Source organism: Urocitellus parryii, chromosome 3 (assembly GCF_045843805.1).
Source record: "Urocitellus parryii isolate mUroPar1 chromosome 3, mUroPar1.hap1, whole genome shotgun sequence".
Taxonomy (NCBI): Eukaryota; Metazoa; Chordata; class Mammalia; order Rodentia; family Sciuridae; genus Urocitellus; species Urocitellus parryii.
In genome coordinates this window covers 117871490-117886604 of record NC_135533.1, presented here as the reverse complement: position 1 = coordinate 117886604, position 15115 = coordinate 117871490, and the positions used below count along the sequence as shown (strand labels likewise).

Genomic DNA, 15115 nt, shown 5'->3' with positions numbered 1-15115 from the left:
CCCCAAGGTAGAATTGTAAGGCAGTCCTGCCATGGAATTTTGAAACAGACAACAGACAAAGAAGTTAAAAGTAAAGGACTGGACTGCAGTTGTGGCTCAGTGGCAGAGCACTTGCCTAGCACGTGTGAGGCACTAACTTCGATCCTCAGCACCACATAAAAATAAATAAAATAAAGATTTATGGTAATGACTTTGGCAGAACACTTTTGCCTTTGGAGGATTCTTTCACAGAAGACAGAAGGCAGCTGCACCATGGAACCAGCCAATAAGTCCGAAATATCTCCAAACAGCTTCTTGCTGATGGGCATCCCAGGGCTAGAGCACTTGCACGTCTGGATTGGGATTCCCTTCTGCTCCATGTATGTGGGGCTGTGGTGGGGAACGTGACCATCCTGGCTGTGGTGAGGGCAGAGCGAAGTCTCCACGAGCCCATGTTCCTATTCCTGTGCATGCTCTCAGTGACTGACCTGGTGCTGCCCAAGTCCACGCTGCCGTGCATGCTCTGTGTCTTCTGGCTGGGAGCCCACCACATTGCCTTTGATGCTTGCCTGGCTCAAATGTTCTTCATGCACAGTTTTGCTGCCATGGAATCAGGCTTCTTTTGGGCCATGGCCATTGACCGGTACGTGGCTATCTGTGACCCACTGCATCACACCACAGTTCTCACCCACAGTCCCATTGCCAAAATGGGAGCTGCTGTGCGCGAGGAGTAGCCTTCCTTTCCCCACACCCCATCCTGCTCAAGCTGCCCCCCTACTGTAGAACTCAAATCATCGCACACACCTACTGCGAGTTCATGGCTGTGGTGAAGCTGGCGTGTGTGGACATAGGAGTCACCAAGCGTTATAGCCTCAGTGTAGCGTTTGTGATTGGTTCCTGTGATTGTCTCTTCATTGCTTTTTCTTATGCTCTAATCCTCCGTGCAGTCTTTCGTCTTCCCTCCAGAGAAGCCCATCTGAAAGCTCTGGGCACATATGGCTCCCATGTCTGTGTCATCGTTGTTTTTTACTCTACTTCTGGCTTCACTTTCCTGACTCATCGATTTGAACATAATGTGGCCCCCAAGTTCACATCTTCATTGCAAATATGTACCTTGTGGTACCCGCCTCCCTGAACCCTATTCTTTATGCTATTAAGACAAAGAAAATTCGAGAGCTTGTTCTTAGTTCTCTAAGGGTAAAACTTTCCTGATTACACTGAAACTATTTGCAAACATAGTAACAGTTAAAGAATGAAACAGAATAAATAATTGATCCCTTTATCATATCTGACATTAAATATTTTTTTAGTGGAAATCAGATACTTCATTAGATCATATTGGGAAACAATGAATACATGTTATATAAATTCCCTTATGTTATGAAACTAACAGTTTTGATATTTGTTGTGTGCTCCTGAACTTATTTGGAGTTCAATGCACATTGAGCAAATCTCCAGGTCATTGGTAGTACCAACTATTTTCAGGGAAATGGATGGCATTAGAGCAGATTATGCTAAGTGAAGCTAGCCAATCCCTAAAAAAACAAATGCCAAATGTTTTCTTTGATATAAGGAGAGTAACTAAGAACAGAGTTGGGAGGAAGAGCATGAGAAGAAGATTAACATTAAACAGGGACGAGAGGTGGGAGGGAAAAAGGAGAGAGAAGGGAAATTGCATGGAAATGGAAGGAGACCCTCATGGTTATATAAAATTACATACAAGAGGAAGTGAGGAGAAAGGGGAAAATAAAAAACAAGGAGGAGAAATGAATTACAGTAGATGGGGTAGAGAGAGAAGATGGGAGGGGAGGGGATGGGGGATAGTAGAGGATAGGAAAGGCATCAGAATACAAAAGACACTAGTATAGCAATATGTAAAACAGTGGATGTGTAACTGATGTGATGCTGCAATCTGTATAATGGGTAAAAATGGGAGTTCATAACCCACTTGAATCAAAGTGTGAAATATGATATGTCAAGAACTATGTAATGTTTTGAACAACCAACAATAAATTTTCAAGGGAAAAAAAAAACTACTGCTTTGCAAACTTCAGTAGAAATTGTTGAAGTTGTCCTCCTGGGAAGCAGAAGGCCAAACAGTAGTATTTAATGGAGCTGAAGGAAGAAGGAGATAGAAAGGAAACCATACTTCTTCCATTTTTGTCTCTAGGACAGAATAATTGACAGAAATGTTGGGAATGTTTGACAGGTTATTTTTATGGAATAGTTTTCAAATTTGAAAAAAAAACTTAATTGGAAAACCATTATATATATATATATATATATATATATATATATATATATATATATATATAAAATTTAAAAAAAAAACCTTAATTGGAGCCCATTAATTACATTAGTTTTTTTTAGTGAAGAATTTAAATTTCTAATTTCCTTTCATGTAATGTATTTACCCATTTTTTAATGGTTAAATGGGAATTGCATTTAGCATTCTAATATTTCAGCATTCTAATTTGAATTTATATCAGATTAACCTTGAAAACATATAAAACTGCTTTTTAAACAGTTCTATTCCCACCCATTTTCAGTTATTAATATCAGAAAAGTACATTTTTATACATTGTATGTTCACAGGTATAAACAGATAATTTTAATGCATTGATATCATAAATTATATTGAGAACTTATTTATGTGGAGCTATAAATAAGTCAACAATAATAAAATAATAATTTCTGTTTAAAAAAATTTTAAAAATAAATAAATAAATAAATCACATGAATCAAAGATTTTTGGATCCATTTTTTAAATTTTTCATGAGTGCTCTATATATCTGCCAATGTTTATAAAGACACCATTATTTTCATCTGTTGACAACACATAACACCAGTGTGCACACATAACACCATAGTAAAGGCCTTGTAGCTTTTCATAGGTGAAATCTCCATTGTAATGTTTAAAAACACCACAGTTGATAATAATCAACACATTATTGCCCATGTCTTAAAGGGCCAGAAACAGATACCAAAAAAAGACAGGACAGACAGACTGAAGGGAGCTCCAGACTATGGCTGACAGACAAGAACTTTTAAAACAGGTCAGATAAGAGAAAAATCTCCCCAAGTTTCTAACGCCCATTTAATTATGACTCCTACACCAGTGGCACCATAGATGTCCCCAAGAGTGGACCAGATGTTCTCACAGAGGGGAAAGCAGAAGTGTAAAATCAAGGGTCTCAGAGTTCCTCAAAGCAAAAGGGGCTTTGGCAGCTGCTGGGAGTCCCTCAGTCCCTCTTTTTACTTACAGGATTAGCTCCTCTGGTTAGGTTCAATCCCAGGCATGCTGGCATGTCTCCTAACTTTCCAGTAGTCAACTCTCAAAAGTTAATCCTCCGCTTGCAGTTATTTAGAGTGGGGGCTCCTCTAGAGTCCCCTCTGGGGTGCCAAAATTTGTTACTGAAAGTTCAATTCCTGTCCTTAAAGCCAATTAATGCCAATTTATTAATGAGGACAAGGTTTTGAGAAAAAGAAAAATGGAGATATCAAAGTTCTTAGATCCCCAGGAGGCATTTCCCTCTGCAGTGGGTGCATGGGTGCACTCAAGCCAACTACGGGAAGAAAAGAAAACATTGCATCCCTAATCTCAACAAAGGGGAGTAAGGTTTATCAAAGTTCTTTAAAACACGGCTAAAAGGGGTGTAAAAGGTGAGAACAGAAAAGAGGGCAGTTCTATTGGCTTTTGGTCCCTTACAGGGAAGCAAGAGAAGCATACTAGGGACATTCTCAGGCTAAAATTTAGCTAAAGTTACCTCCACACATCTAAGGCAGATCAGAACTTGGGACACTGCATCTATCCAAAGTAAAACAATGCCATCACACTTAACAGAGACACAGACAAAAAGACACACAAAGACACAGATTCCCTTTTCAGATTGTCAAAAAAATGGAAGTGGATTTCTGGCCCCAAGCCAACTGGGACCTTCCCCTCAGACAAACAGATTGGGGGAGTATACCCCTCAGATTGGGTCTGATGACCCCAGATTGTGAGATTTGTTCCCTTGCCAGGGTGTTGGGGTGGAGGCAGACAGGACAATAGAAACAAACACACATAACACAAAATTCGCAGCGCAGCAAAAGAATTCACAGCCAGCATAGATTGCTACACAGAAACCAAAAGCAGAGGCAGATGGAGGATCTGTCAGCTGCAAAATACTTTACTAAATACTTAACAAAATACTTTACTAAAGGCAATCCACTCAGAACCCAGAAAGGGACTGGGGACATCTCCCACAAACTCCGTCGGCTGCCCTTCAGTGCGTCCACCTGGACCTTTTGCCAACCACAAAATACAGAACCAGAACCTGCAGGCAATCAGAGTACAGAAACTTATAGATCGGCAATGCCTTTATTTATCGGCTGGGTTTTCATCACCTCTTGATCAGGGTGTCCGGGTAGGCTTTTAAGGGGGATCCCGGACGAGCCCCCATCTGTTATGCTCGAATTCAGGACCCCAAAAAGACCACCAGAGACCAAGATCGATGTAAGCATCAAAGAGGTTTTTATTGCGAGCTAGCTCAGTCCTCTGCACACACACAGCAACTGGTGATACTGAGAGGCCCTGAGCCCAGGGTTTGCAGCAGTTTTATTCACTCTTTGGGGAAGGCAGGGACTTCACATACATCATAGCATCTCTTAGCAAATCATCACACACCACGTGAAAATCATAAAACAACTCTAAAACATGATTAGCACATTCACTGGCGGGAATAAGTTGGGTAGGGGTGATTTGCTAGTACAAGAGGGGGATTCATTTGAACTGATTGGTTTAAGCCATGAGGGGAGTACATGCTGAACTACATGGTTTCCCAACATGTTATCAACCACCATAAACTACTGGGTCATCTGGCATCCCAGGTATTTCTCTGTCTCATGCTGATTGGTGGCTGCTAGGGGGTTGCTATGGATCTCCACATAGCCTGACTGAGTCAAGGACACCTGGCACAGCAGATCTCTCCTGTTATTTGTAGATAAACAACTCAGTAGGGTGGGTATGTGCCTAGGAGTGCTCTGTGGGTCTTTCCAAGGACAAAGGTCATGCCCCCTTCCTTGGACAGGCTTTGCTCTGAGGTAGAGGCTGGTTTTTCATTCTCCAGCCTGATATACTGATATTACTTCTTGTCTGGGTTGCTATAAAATTATGTTCAATAAATATTTGTTGAGTGAATAAATGAATGATGGTTTTATTGAGTGAGGAAAAGATGAGAAAGTTCTGTCCCAGTTTATCAATTAAGAGGCAAAGTATCCCGAGCAAATGGCAGAGTTAGGGCTGGAGGTCTTACCAAATAACTTCTTGAAGTAAATTTTTATTTTATCAGCTGAAAAAAAATGAAATAGATAATCTTCAAAACTCCTTTAACTCCAGTAGTCTGTGATCTATATTATATGACCTCAGAAGGAAACATATTTCAAAGCCTTCTAATAAATTATAAGATAATTTGAATGGGCAGAATTTATAAATTTTATATTGCAAGGTCACTTATATAAGATCATAAAATTGTTTATAGATTCCAAACACAGAGGAATAACATAATCATGTTGCTATAAGAAGCATTGTTGTTACCAAAAATCTCAGTCTTCATCCCTAATGCCAGCCCCCAAAAAAGACAAGGTTTTGGAAAAATGAAAAAGAATTTTTTTTTTTGCTAGCAAGAGAGAAAGTCAAGGGACTCCTGTCCCAGAGGCTCTGATTCTGTCCATCAGGAAGAACAGAGAGATTTTAAAGAGGTGACTCAAAGGCTACATTCCAGGTATGCCCTGTAAGGGGGTCATAATTTGATCATTAATTTGGGAGATTCTTAAATCTCTGGCACCCTCCCAAAGGCTTAATTACTTCATTTATATGGTGGATGTGTACTCAAAGATAAATAACTTGGTATGATGAAGGGAAGAAGGGTAATTCTGTTCCCCCTGAGATTAGGGAAGGGAAGATTAGGAAGAAAGAATAGAATAAGAGACAACATGTTCATTTTAAAAATAAGTTGCAGCAGCAGAGCAGCAAGGGCTAGATTCAAAGCATAAAGTGGACTACTGGGTTTAGTATCTATAAAAAATTATATATATATATAGTCTCTGTGACAAAATATGTGAGAAAATAACCTGAGGGAATACATATTTGTTTTGGCTCATAGTTCCAGAAATTAAAATCCATGGTCACTAGGTTCCATTGATTTGGGGCCATGGTAAAGCAAAACATCATAGTGGGGAAGGTATGGCACAGGAAAGTTCCTCAACCTCATGCAGCCAACAGCAGAGAGAAGGGTGAGAGGGAGGGAGGGAGGGAGGGAGGGAGGGAAGGAGAGGGTGAAAGAGAAAAATAGAGAGAGTATAAGGGTCTGGGATTCAATATAGATCCTACAGGTATGGCCCCAATGACCCACTCTCTGTGACTATGTTCCACCTCCTATGGTTTCTATCACTTCCCAAGAGTGCCATGAAATTATTCATACATCAATGGATGAATTCACAGATGAAGTTAGAGCCCTTATGATCAAATTACTTCCCAAAAGCCCTATATATGAACATTGCCTTATTAGGCACCAAAACTTCAACACATGAGCCTTTCAGGGACATTCCACATTCAAATCATAACAGGCATGAGTGTTGACTCAAATAAATAAACCAGAGTTCATAGAGATATGAATCAAGTTCTATGTATTTGTGTCCCCATGCCCAATTATGTAAGAATGTTAAAGATACTTATCTTAGCAAACAGAGAGATCAAGGGGACACAAGTTATCTTTAAATATATGAAAGGTAGAGTGGATGAAAGGTAAGACCTCTCCCACTGAGTTGCATAAGGACTTAAGCTGTAGAGAGGCATATTTCAGCCTGGCCAGATCTGTCCAAGAGGGAGAAGGCTTCTTGTGGTGTAGCAGATTTCCTATTACTGAGGGTTTGAGCACAGGAAGAGTTGTGGAAGGAACCCATATAGCAGGTGGATGATAAGTCTAGGTAATCCCTAAGGTTACTTTTCTTCTGAGACTGTAACAAGGCACAACTTACAACTATTGAATGAAGAGATAAGGTGTAAGATCATGCCTGTAAAAAAAAAAGATATTTGCTTGGAAATCAGAGATTTACTTTGATACTACATATCTGCTCCCTTTTTGCCAAGAACATTATCTCCTAAGTGTCATATTCCAAGAGTTCCCTTTCACTAAGGAAATAACTTCCTTGAAATGTGACTAAGCTAGAGAATTAGAACAATCAGAGAGAGCAAATCTCATCCTCCTGAAAAGCATAAAAAGCATACATTCTCCCAAGAGCAAAACATCCAGAGATAAAACAAAACAGAAAGTTATATTCTCTGCCTGGTTACATTCAGGCTATGGTTTTTCACCTATATCTATGAAGAGTTGCTACTTGCAATGGTCAATATATTTGATTGTTGCTTGGAGAATGGTGTCTAAACTCTGTCTGAGACAGTTGCACAATACCTTGATGATATTTTTTACTAAATAGTATTATGAGAACATACAGGGAAATTTGTGAAGAATTAATCAGAATAACAAACTCCAGGATAGTAACTCCTTATCACATTAGCTTTTAGAAAATAATTCCTTGACTCTCTGAGTATGGCTAAATGTTTTCTCATACGTGAAAGCTAGACCAAAATAAAAGGAAAAGTAGAGTGGGGTCCCATGAAAACAGAAGGGAGATCAGCAAAGCAGAGGAAGAGGGTTGAGTCAGAGGTTGGAAAGACAGGAAAAGAGGGTAATAGTGGAATAAAATTGACCCAACTATGCTATGTACATTTATGAATACACCACAGTGAATTTCACCTTTATGTATACCTATAAAGTACTCATTTTTAAAAATCTATAAACAAATAGAAAAAAAGACCAGTAGAGAAGAGTAAGGGAAACAGGTGGAAGAGGGGAGATGAAATGGAAGTACTGGGTACTAAATTGGAGCAAATCATATTTCATACTTCTAATTTTTGTCAAAAATAATCCCAATATGTATAACTATAATTCACTAGCAAAAAAGAATTTAAAACAACTTTTTCCTATGGAACACTTCCAGATTTCTTCTACAAAGCCAGTATCATCACCCTGATAACCTGAACCAGACAAGGACACTTCAATGAAAGAACTAATGACCAATATCCCTGATGAGGGATAAAAATAGAAAATCCTTTATTAAATATTAGGATACCATATTTTAAAACACATTAAGAAAATAAGACCTCATGTTGAAGTTAATTTCATTCCATGTTCATGGATAAGCAGAATTAATATTGTTAAAATGGCCATATTACAAAAAGATTCACTGTAATTTCCATCAAAATACCAATAACATTCTTCACAGAATTAGAAAAATAGTCCTAAAATTAATATAGAATACAAGGCCCAGAATAGTCTAAACTAAGCATATAAAGCAATTCTGGAGGCATCACAATACCAGTTTCAAATTATACTACAGAGTTATCATGACAAAAACTATCATGGTTCTTCACACATAATCCAATGCAGTGGAAAAGAAGACATCTGATTCTTGACAAAGGCACCATAAAATTACATTGGATAAAAAAAACTTTATAATAAATTGTTCTAGGAAAACTGGATATCCATATTTAGAATAATGAATCTAGATTCCTACTTCTTAACCTACAGAAAAGTAAACTCAAAATGGATTAAAGACCTAAGAAGCTAGGAATTAGACAAGAAATCTTGCAACTACTATAAGAAAATATAGGATCAATGCTCCAACATATAGGCACAGGCAACAACTTCCTCAATAATACTCTGACAGCTCAGGAAATAATATCAGTAATTAACAAAAGAGATGGCATCAAATTAAAAACCTTCTGCATAGGGCTGGGATTGTGGCTCAGGGGTACCTCTGAGCCACAACCCCAGCCCCCTAGCCCTTCTTTATATGCCCCTGTTTTTTCTGAATGAAATGTTTATTCTGTACCTTTATAGGTTGGATACTTGTAAATCACTTTTACTTTCAAAATTATCACTGGTTTTTCTTTTTTCTTTTTATTTTTTGAAGGTTTGATCTTATTTATTTGTTACTGATAAAAATTCTTATTTTTGACTGGACTCAGACTTAGAAGTAGAAGCTCTCAGAGAAGACAGCCTGCATCTCTTGGCAATCTGTTCCTGGTGTTTTTTCTTTGGCTTCTTTCATTCTCTTGGCCAAAAGTTTGGCGTGTTCTGCAGCCTCTTCCTTATTCTTCTTAGTATGCTATTTCTTTGGAGCAATACATTGGCACTTGTGTTGCAGGATATGTGGAGTAACAAGATGCTGAATCTTTGGTGCTTTGGTCCTGTGTTTTTTACCTTCCTTGTTTAAGGGTTTTCTGACAACATATTGGCAGATACCATCTTCCTTAGAGAGATTGAAAAGTTTGCAGATTCTACTAGCTCTTTTGGGTCCTAGTCTACGAGGTACAGTAGTATCAGTAAGTCCAGGAATATCCTTTTTTCCTTTTTTTTTTTACAATAACCAAGTTGAGAACACTCAGATTGGCATCCACAATGCAACCTTGAACAGATTTGCACCTTCTCTCTCCAGTTCTCCTGGGTCTATAACAAAAGTGCCCCTTACTCAGTAGTAGATGGACATGGTCATGGGTCAAGATACCCTGCTTCATGGGGAAATCTTGTTTGTCATTCCCTCCATTAATTCAGACCACATAACCCTTCCATTCTGCACCCAGAGCATCCGCAGCAACTTCTGTGGCCATACGCTTCTCATAAAAAGTACAAAGTTCGCATTCATCATCCACTTCAATGAGTTTCTGACAGCCAGTGGCTGGGAAGGAGATATTCATCTTCATCTTGGAGCAGCTGAGCATCCACAAGGCACAACGAAAAATACTGGGGTTTTTTAAATTTTTATTTGTTTTAATTAGTTACACATGACATAAAATACATCTATGCACTTTGATATACCATAAATATATGGGGTATAGTTTCTCATTTTACTGATTGTACAGGTTGTAGAATCACATTTGTCATGCAGTCATACATGTACATAAAGTAATAATGTCTGTTTCATTCTGTGATCCTTGCTATCACTATATCCCCCCTCCCCTTGCTTCACTCTCCTTTTCCTAATCTAAGGTAACTCTATTCTTCCCTAGTGCCTTCCCTTATTGTGAATTAGCATCTGCATATCAAAGGAAACATTCAGCCTTTGGTTTGGGGGCAATGGCTTATTTCACTTAACATGATAGTCTCCAACTTCATCCATTTACCGGCAAGTGTCATAATTTCATTTTTCTTTAGAGATGAATAATATTTCATTTAATATATATATATATATATATATATATATATATATATACCATATTTTCTTTAGCCATTCATATATTGAAGGACACCTAGGTTGGTTCCATAGTTTAGCTATTGTGTATTGAGATTCTATAAACATTGTTGCAGCTGTATCACTGTAGTATGCTGATTTTAAGTCCTTTGGGTATAAACCAAGGAGTGAGATAGCTGGGTCAAATGGTGATTGAATTCTCATTTTTACTGGAGAAAAGATAGACTATTAAACAAATTGTCATGAGGAAAATGGAAAGCCACATGTAACAAAACAAAATTAAAACTCTCTCACTTTGCACAAAAATTAACTCAAAGTGGATCAAAGACTTAGGCACAAGACTAGAGACCTTATGCCTAATAGAAGAAAAGTAGGTTCAAATCTTTACCATGTCAGCCTAGGACCTATTAATAAGACTCCTACAGCACAAGAAGTAAAATCAAGAACAAATAAATGGGATGGATTCAAACTAAAAATCTTGTTCTCAGCAAAAGAAACAATCAATAATGTGAAGAGAGAGTCTACAGATTGGAGAAAATCTTTACCACATGCACCTCAGATAAAGCATTAGTCTCTAGGATATATAAAGAACCAAAAAAAATTAATACCAAAAAAACAATAAATGGGCTAAGAAAATAAGCAGACAATTCACAGAAGAAGAAATATAATTTATCAACAAATATGTTAAAACTGTTCAATATCTCTAGCAATTAGAGAAATGCAAATCAAAACTACTCTAAGATTTCATCTCACTCCAGTCAAAATGGCAATCATCAAGAATACGGGCAACAATAAATGTTGGTGAGGGTGTGGGGAAAAGGTACACTCCTCATACATTGCTGCTAGGAGTGAAAATTGGTGTAAATCACTTTTGATTTTTATAGGAGCTCATAGAGCAAGCTTGCCCTGAGTCTCAGAGGATAATTTGCACTTGAGCTTTTTGTCAATCCTTGAACTGTTGATACTGGGGACTCTTGGAAATGGACAAAATTTACTTTGCATTGTGAGATGGTTGTGAACTTTGAGGGGCCAAGTGTTGAATGTTTGAATGTGAGGTCTCCCCCAAAAGCTCATGCATGAGACAATGCAAGATTTACAGGATAAATGTTTGAGTTGGGAATCAATCCAATCAGTGAATCAATTCCCTGATAGAATTAGCTGAGTGGTACCTGAAGGCAGGTAGGGTGTGCCTATAGAGGGTAGGTCTCTGGGGGCATGCCTTTGGGGTATACATTTTATATATGGAGAGTGTAGTCTCTCTGCTTCTTGATCATCATGTGAACTACTTTCCTCCACCATACTCTTCCACCATGATGCTCTGCCTCACCTCAAACCCCAAGGAATGGATTCAGCTGTCTATGTATTGATACCTCTGAAACCATAGTCCCTCAATAAGCTTTTTCTTCTCTATAACTGTTTTTGTAAGGTCTTGTAGTCACAGCAGCAAAAAAAAAAATCTGACTGCAACATACCACCTCTATGAAAATCAATATGAAATCCCTCAAAAGACCAGGCATGGAACCCTGATATGAGCCAGCTATACAACTTCTTGGTATTAATAATTTAGAAATAAAGACAGTATATGACAGCAATATGTGTATACCTGTGTTTATACCAACAAAATTCACAATTGATAAATTATAAAACCATACTAGATGTTCATTAGTAGATTAATAGGCAATGAAAATGTGAGATATAGGTAGACAGATAGATAGATAGATAGACAGATAGATAGATAGATAGATATCAATAGATAGATATAGATGTAGATATAGACATAGATATATAGATAGATAATGTCTGCATAAAACTTCATTTTATGAAGCATGAGATTAAGTTATTTTCAGGAAGATGGGTAGAACTTGAGAGCATTATATTAAGGGAAGCAATCCAGACTCAGAAAATGAAGGGTTGCACATTTTCTTTCATATGCAACAGCTAGAAGGAAAAAATTATTTTTTTTAAAAAAAAGCAATCACTCATAAATAGAAAGGAGACCAGTAAATTAGAAGAAAGGAATCAAGAACATAGAGAAGGGAGATGCTGGGGAATAAAATTGATCTAACTAGGTTATGGGCATGTGTGGATGTATAACAACCAAGCTATTATGTATAATTATAATGCACAATAAAAATTATTTTAAAACTAATATATAAATTTTAAAGATTTTCTAATAATGGTCACAGGTATATATTTTTGCATAACTAATATTATTGAAATATTTCTTTGCAATTCTCTTTTAATCTCAGCATTCTCCAATTTTGGAGATAGTGTTCAGTCTCTTTCATGCAGTTTTCTATAAAAGGGGTACTCAAGAATTTCTTGGACTATTCCTCACTTGTTGGATATTTATATATTCCTTAATGTTTTAGATGGTACTGCAATGTTTTAACATGAAGTGGTGTCAGTGGCTTTGAAATTTGTCTTATGATTTCGGTAAAATAAACAGATGTCTAGTCAAGCAAACAGAATAGATTCAGTATTATCTTCTCAATTGCCTCAATAAAAATAAGTTTGATTAGCAAAGAAAGATTTAGTTATATTTTCTTCACTTTTTATAATAAAAAAGAAATTTGATTTAAAGGGATATTTTTCAACACTAATAGCTAATGACTTGGAAATTAATACACCCCCCCCACAAAACTTGGTTCCAATCAGTGAAATTTTATTCAGTTCTTCAGCTGTCTGGTGGGATCAAGGTGAATTTCAAATACATTATTGCTTAAAAATACCACACCCAACCATTACAACTCACCTAATTCACATTTTTTATCTTTTATTAATTTTATTTTTAAAATACATGACAGCAATGGAATGCATTACAATTCTTCTTATACATATAGAGCACAATTTTTCATATCTCTGTATATAAAGGATTTTCACACCAATTAATGCCTTTATACATGTACTTTGTTTTATTTTTTGCATTATAATTCTTAATACACATATATACCACAATTTTTCATATCTCTGTTTTTATATAAAGTTTGTTGACACCTAATTCAAGTCTTTATACATATACTTTGTATAATGAAATCCATCACATTCCACCATTCTTTCTAATCCCCTGCCCCCTCCCTTTACCTCCCACCCCTCTTCCCTATTTAGAATTCATCTAATCCTCCCATGCTCTCCATCTCTGCCCCACTGTAAGTTAGCCTCCTTATATAAGAAAAATATTTGGCATTTGTTTTGGGGGGGATTGGCTAACTTCACATAGCATTGTCTTCTCCAATGCCATTCATTTACCTGCAAATGTCATGATTTTGTTCTTTTTTAATGCTGAGTAAAATTCCACTGTGGATATATGCCACATATTTTTATCCATTCATCCACTGAAGGGCATCTAGTTTGGCTCCACAGTTTAGCTATTGTGAATTGTGCTGCTCTAAACATCGATGTGGCTGTGTTCCAGTAGTATGCTGTTTTTAAGTCCTTTGGGTATAGTCCAAAGAGAGGAATAGCTGGGTCAAATGGTGGTTCTAAATTCCCAGATTTCCAAGGAACCTCCATACTGCTTTCCATATTGGCTGCACCAATTTGAAGTCCTACTAGCAATGTATGAGTGTGCCTTTTTCCCCACATTCTCACTAACACTTGTTGTTTGTCTTCATAATAGCTGCCATTCTGACTGGTGTGAGATGATATCTTAGAGTAGTGTTGATTTGCATTTTTCTGATTGCCAGAAATGAGAGAATTTTTTTCATATATTTGTTGATTGATTGTATATCCTCTTCCGAGAAGTGTCTGTTCAGGTCCTTGGCCCATTTATTGATTGGGTTATTTGATTTTTCAGTGTTTAGCTTTTTGATTTCTTTATATACTCTAGAGATTACTGCTATATCTGATGTATGAGGGGTAAAAATTTGCTCCCAGGATTTAAGCTCTCTGTTTACAACACAGATTGTTTCTTTTGCTGAGAAGAAACTTTTTAGTTTGATTCCATCCCATTTTTGATTCTTGGTTTTAATTCTTGTGCTATAGGAGTCTTATTAAGGAAGATGGAGCCTAATCCCACATGATGAAGATTAGAGTCTACTTTTTTTCTATTAGACACAGAGTCTCTAGTTTAATTCCTAGGTCCTTGATGCATTTTGAGTTGAGTTTTGTGCATGGTGAGAGATAGGGGTTTAATTTCATTTTGTTGCATCTGGATTTTCAATTTTCCCAGCATCATTTGCTGAAGATTCTATTTTTTCTCCAGTGCATCTTTTTGGCAACTTTGTCTGATATAAGATAATTGCAATGTTGTGGATTATTCTCTGTGTCCTGTACCCTGTACCATTGGTCTACCAGCCTGTTTTGGTGCCAATATCATGCTGTTTTCTGTTACTATTGCTCTTTAGTATAGTTTAAGGTCTGGTACAGTGATGCCATCTGCTTCACTCTTTCTGCTTAGGATTGCTTTAGCTATTCTGGGTCTCTTATTTTTCCAGATGAATTTCATGATTGCTTTTTCTATTTCTATGAGGAATGTCATTGGGATTTTGATCAGAATTGCATTAAATCTGTATAGTGCTTTTGGAAGTATGGTCATTTTGAGAATATTAATTCTGCCTATCCAAGAGCAAGATAGATCCTTCTATCTTCTAAGGTCTTCTTTGATTTCTCTCTTTGGGGTTAGTAGTTTTCATTATATAGATCTTTCACCTCTTTTGTTAAGTTGATTCCCAAGTATCTTTTTTGGGTTATTGTAAATGGGGTAGTTTTCCTCATTTCCTTCTCAGAGGATTTGTCACTGATATACAGAAATTCCTTTGATTTATGGATGTTGACTTTATATCCTACTACTTTGATAAATTTATTTAATAGTTCTAGAAGTTGTCTAGTGGAGCTTTTT

The 15115-nt window shown here is 37.1% G+C and overlaps 2 pseudogenes; one reads left to right on the top strand and one right to left on the bottom strand.

Annotated features, from left to right (window-relative positions):
- The first annotated feature begins 252 nt into the window (after positions 1–252).
- LOC144254026 (olfactory receptor 52M1-like) lies at positions 253–1191 on the top strand (annotated as a pseudogene).
- Positions 1192–9032: 7841 nt separating this feature from the next.
- On the bottom strand, positions 9033–9787 carry LOC144254014 (small ribosomal subunit protein eS6 pseudogene; annotated as a pseudogene).
- Between the last annotated feature and the right edge of the window lie 5328 nt (positions 9788–15115).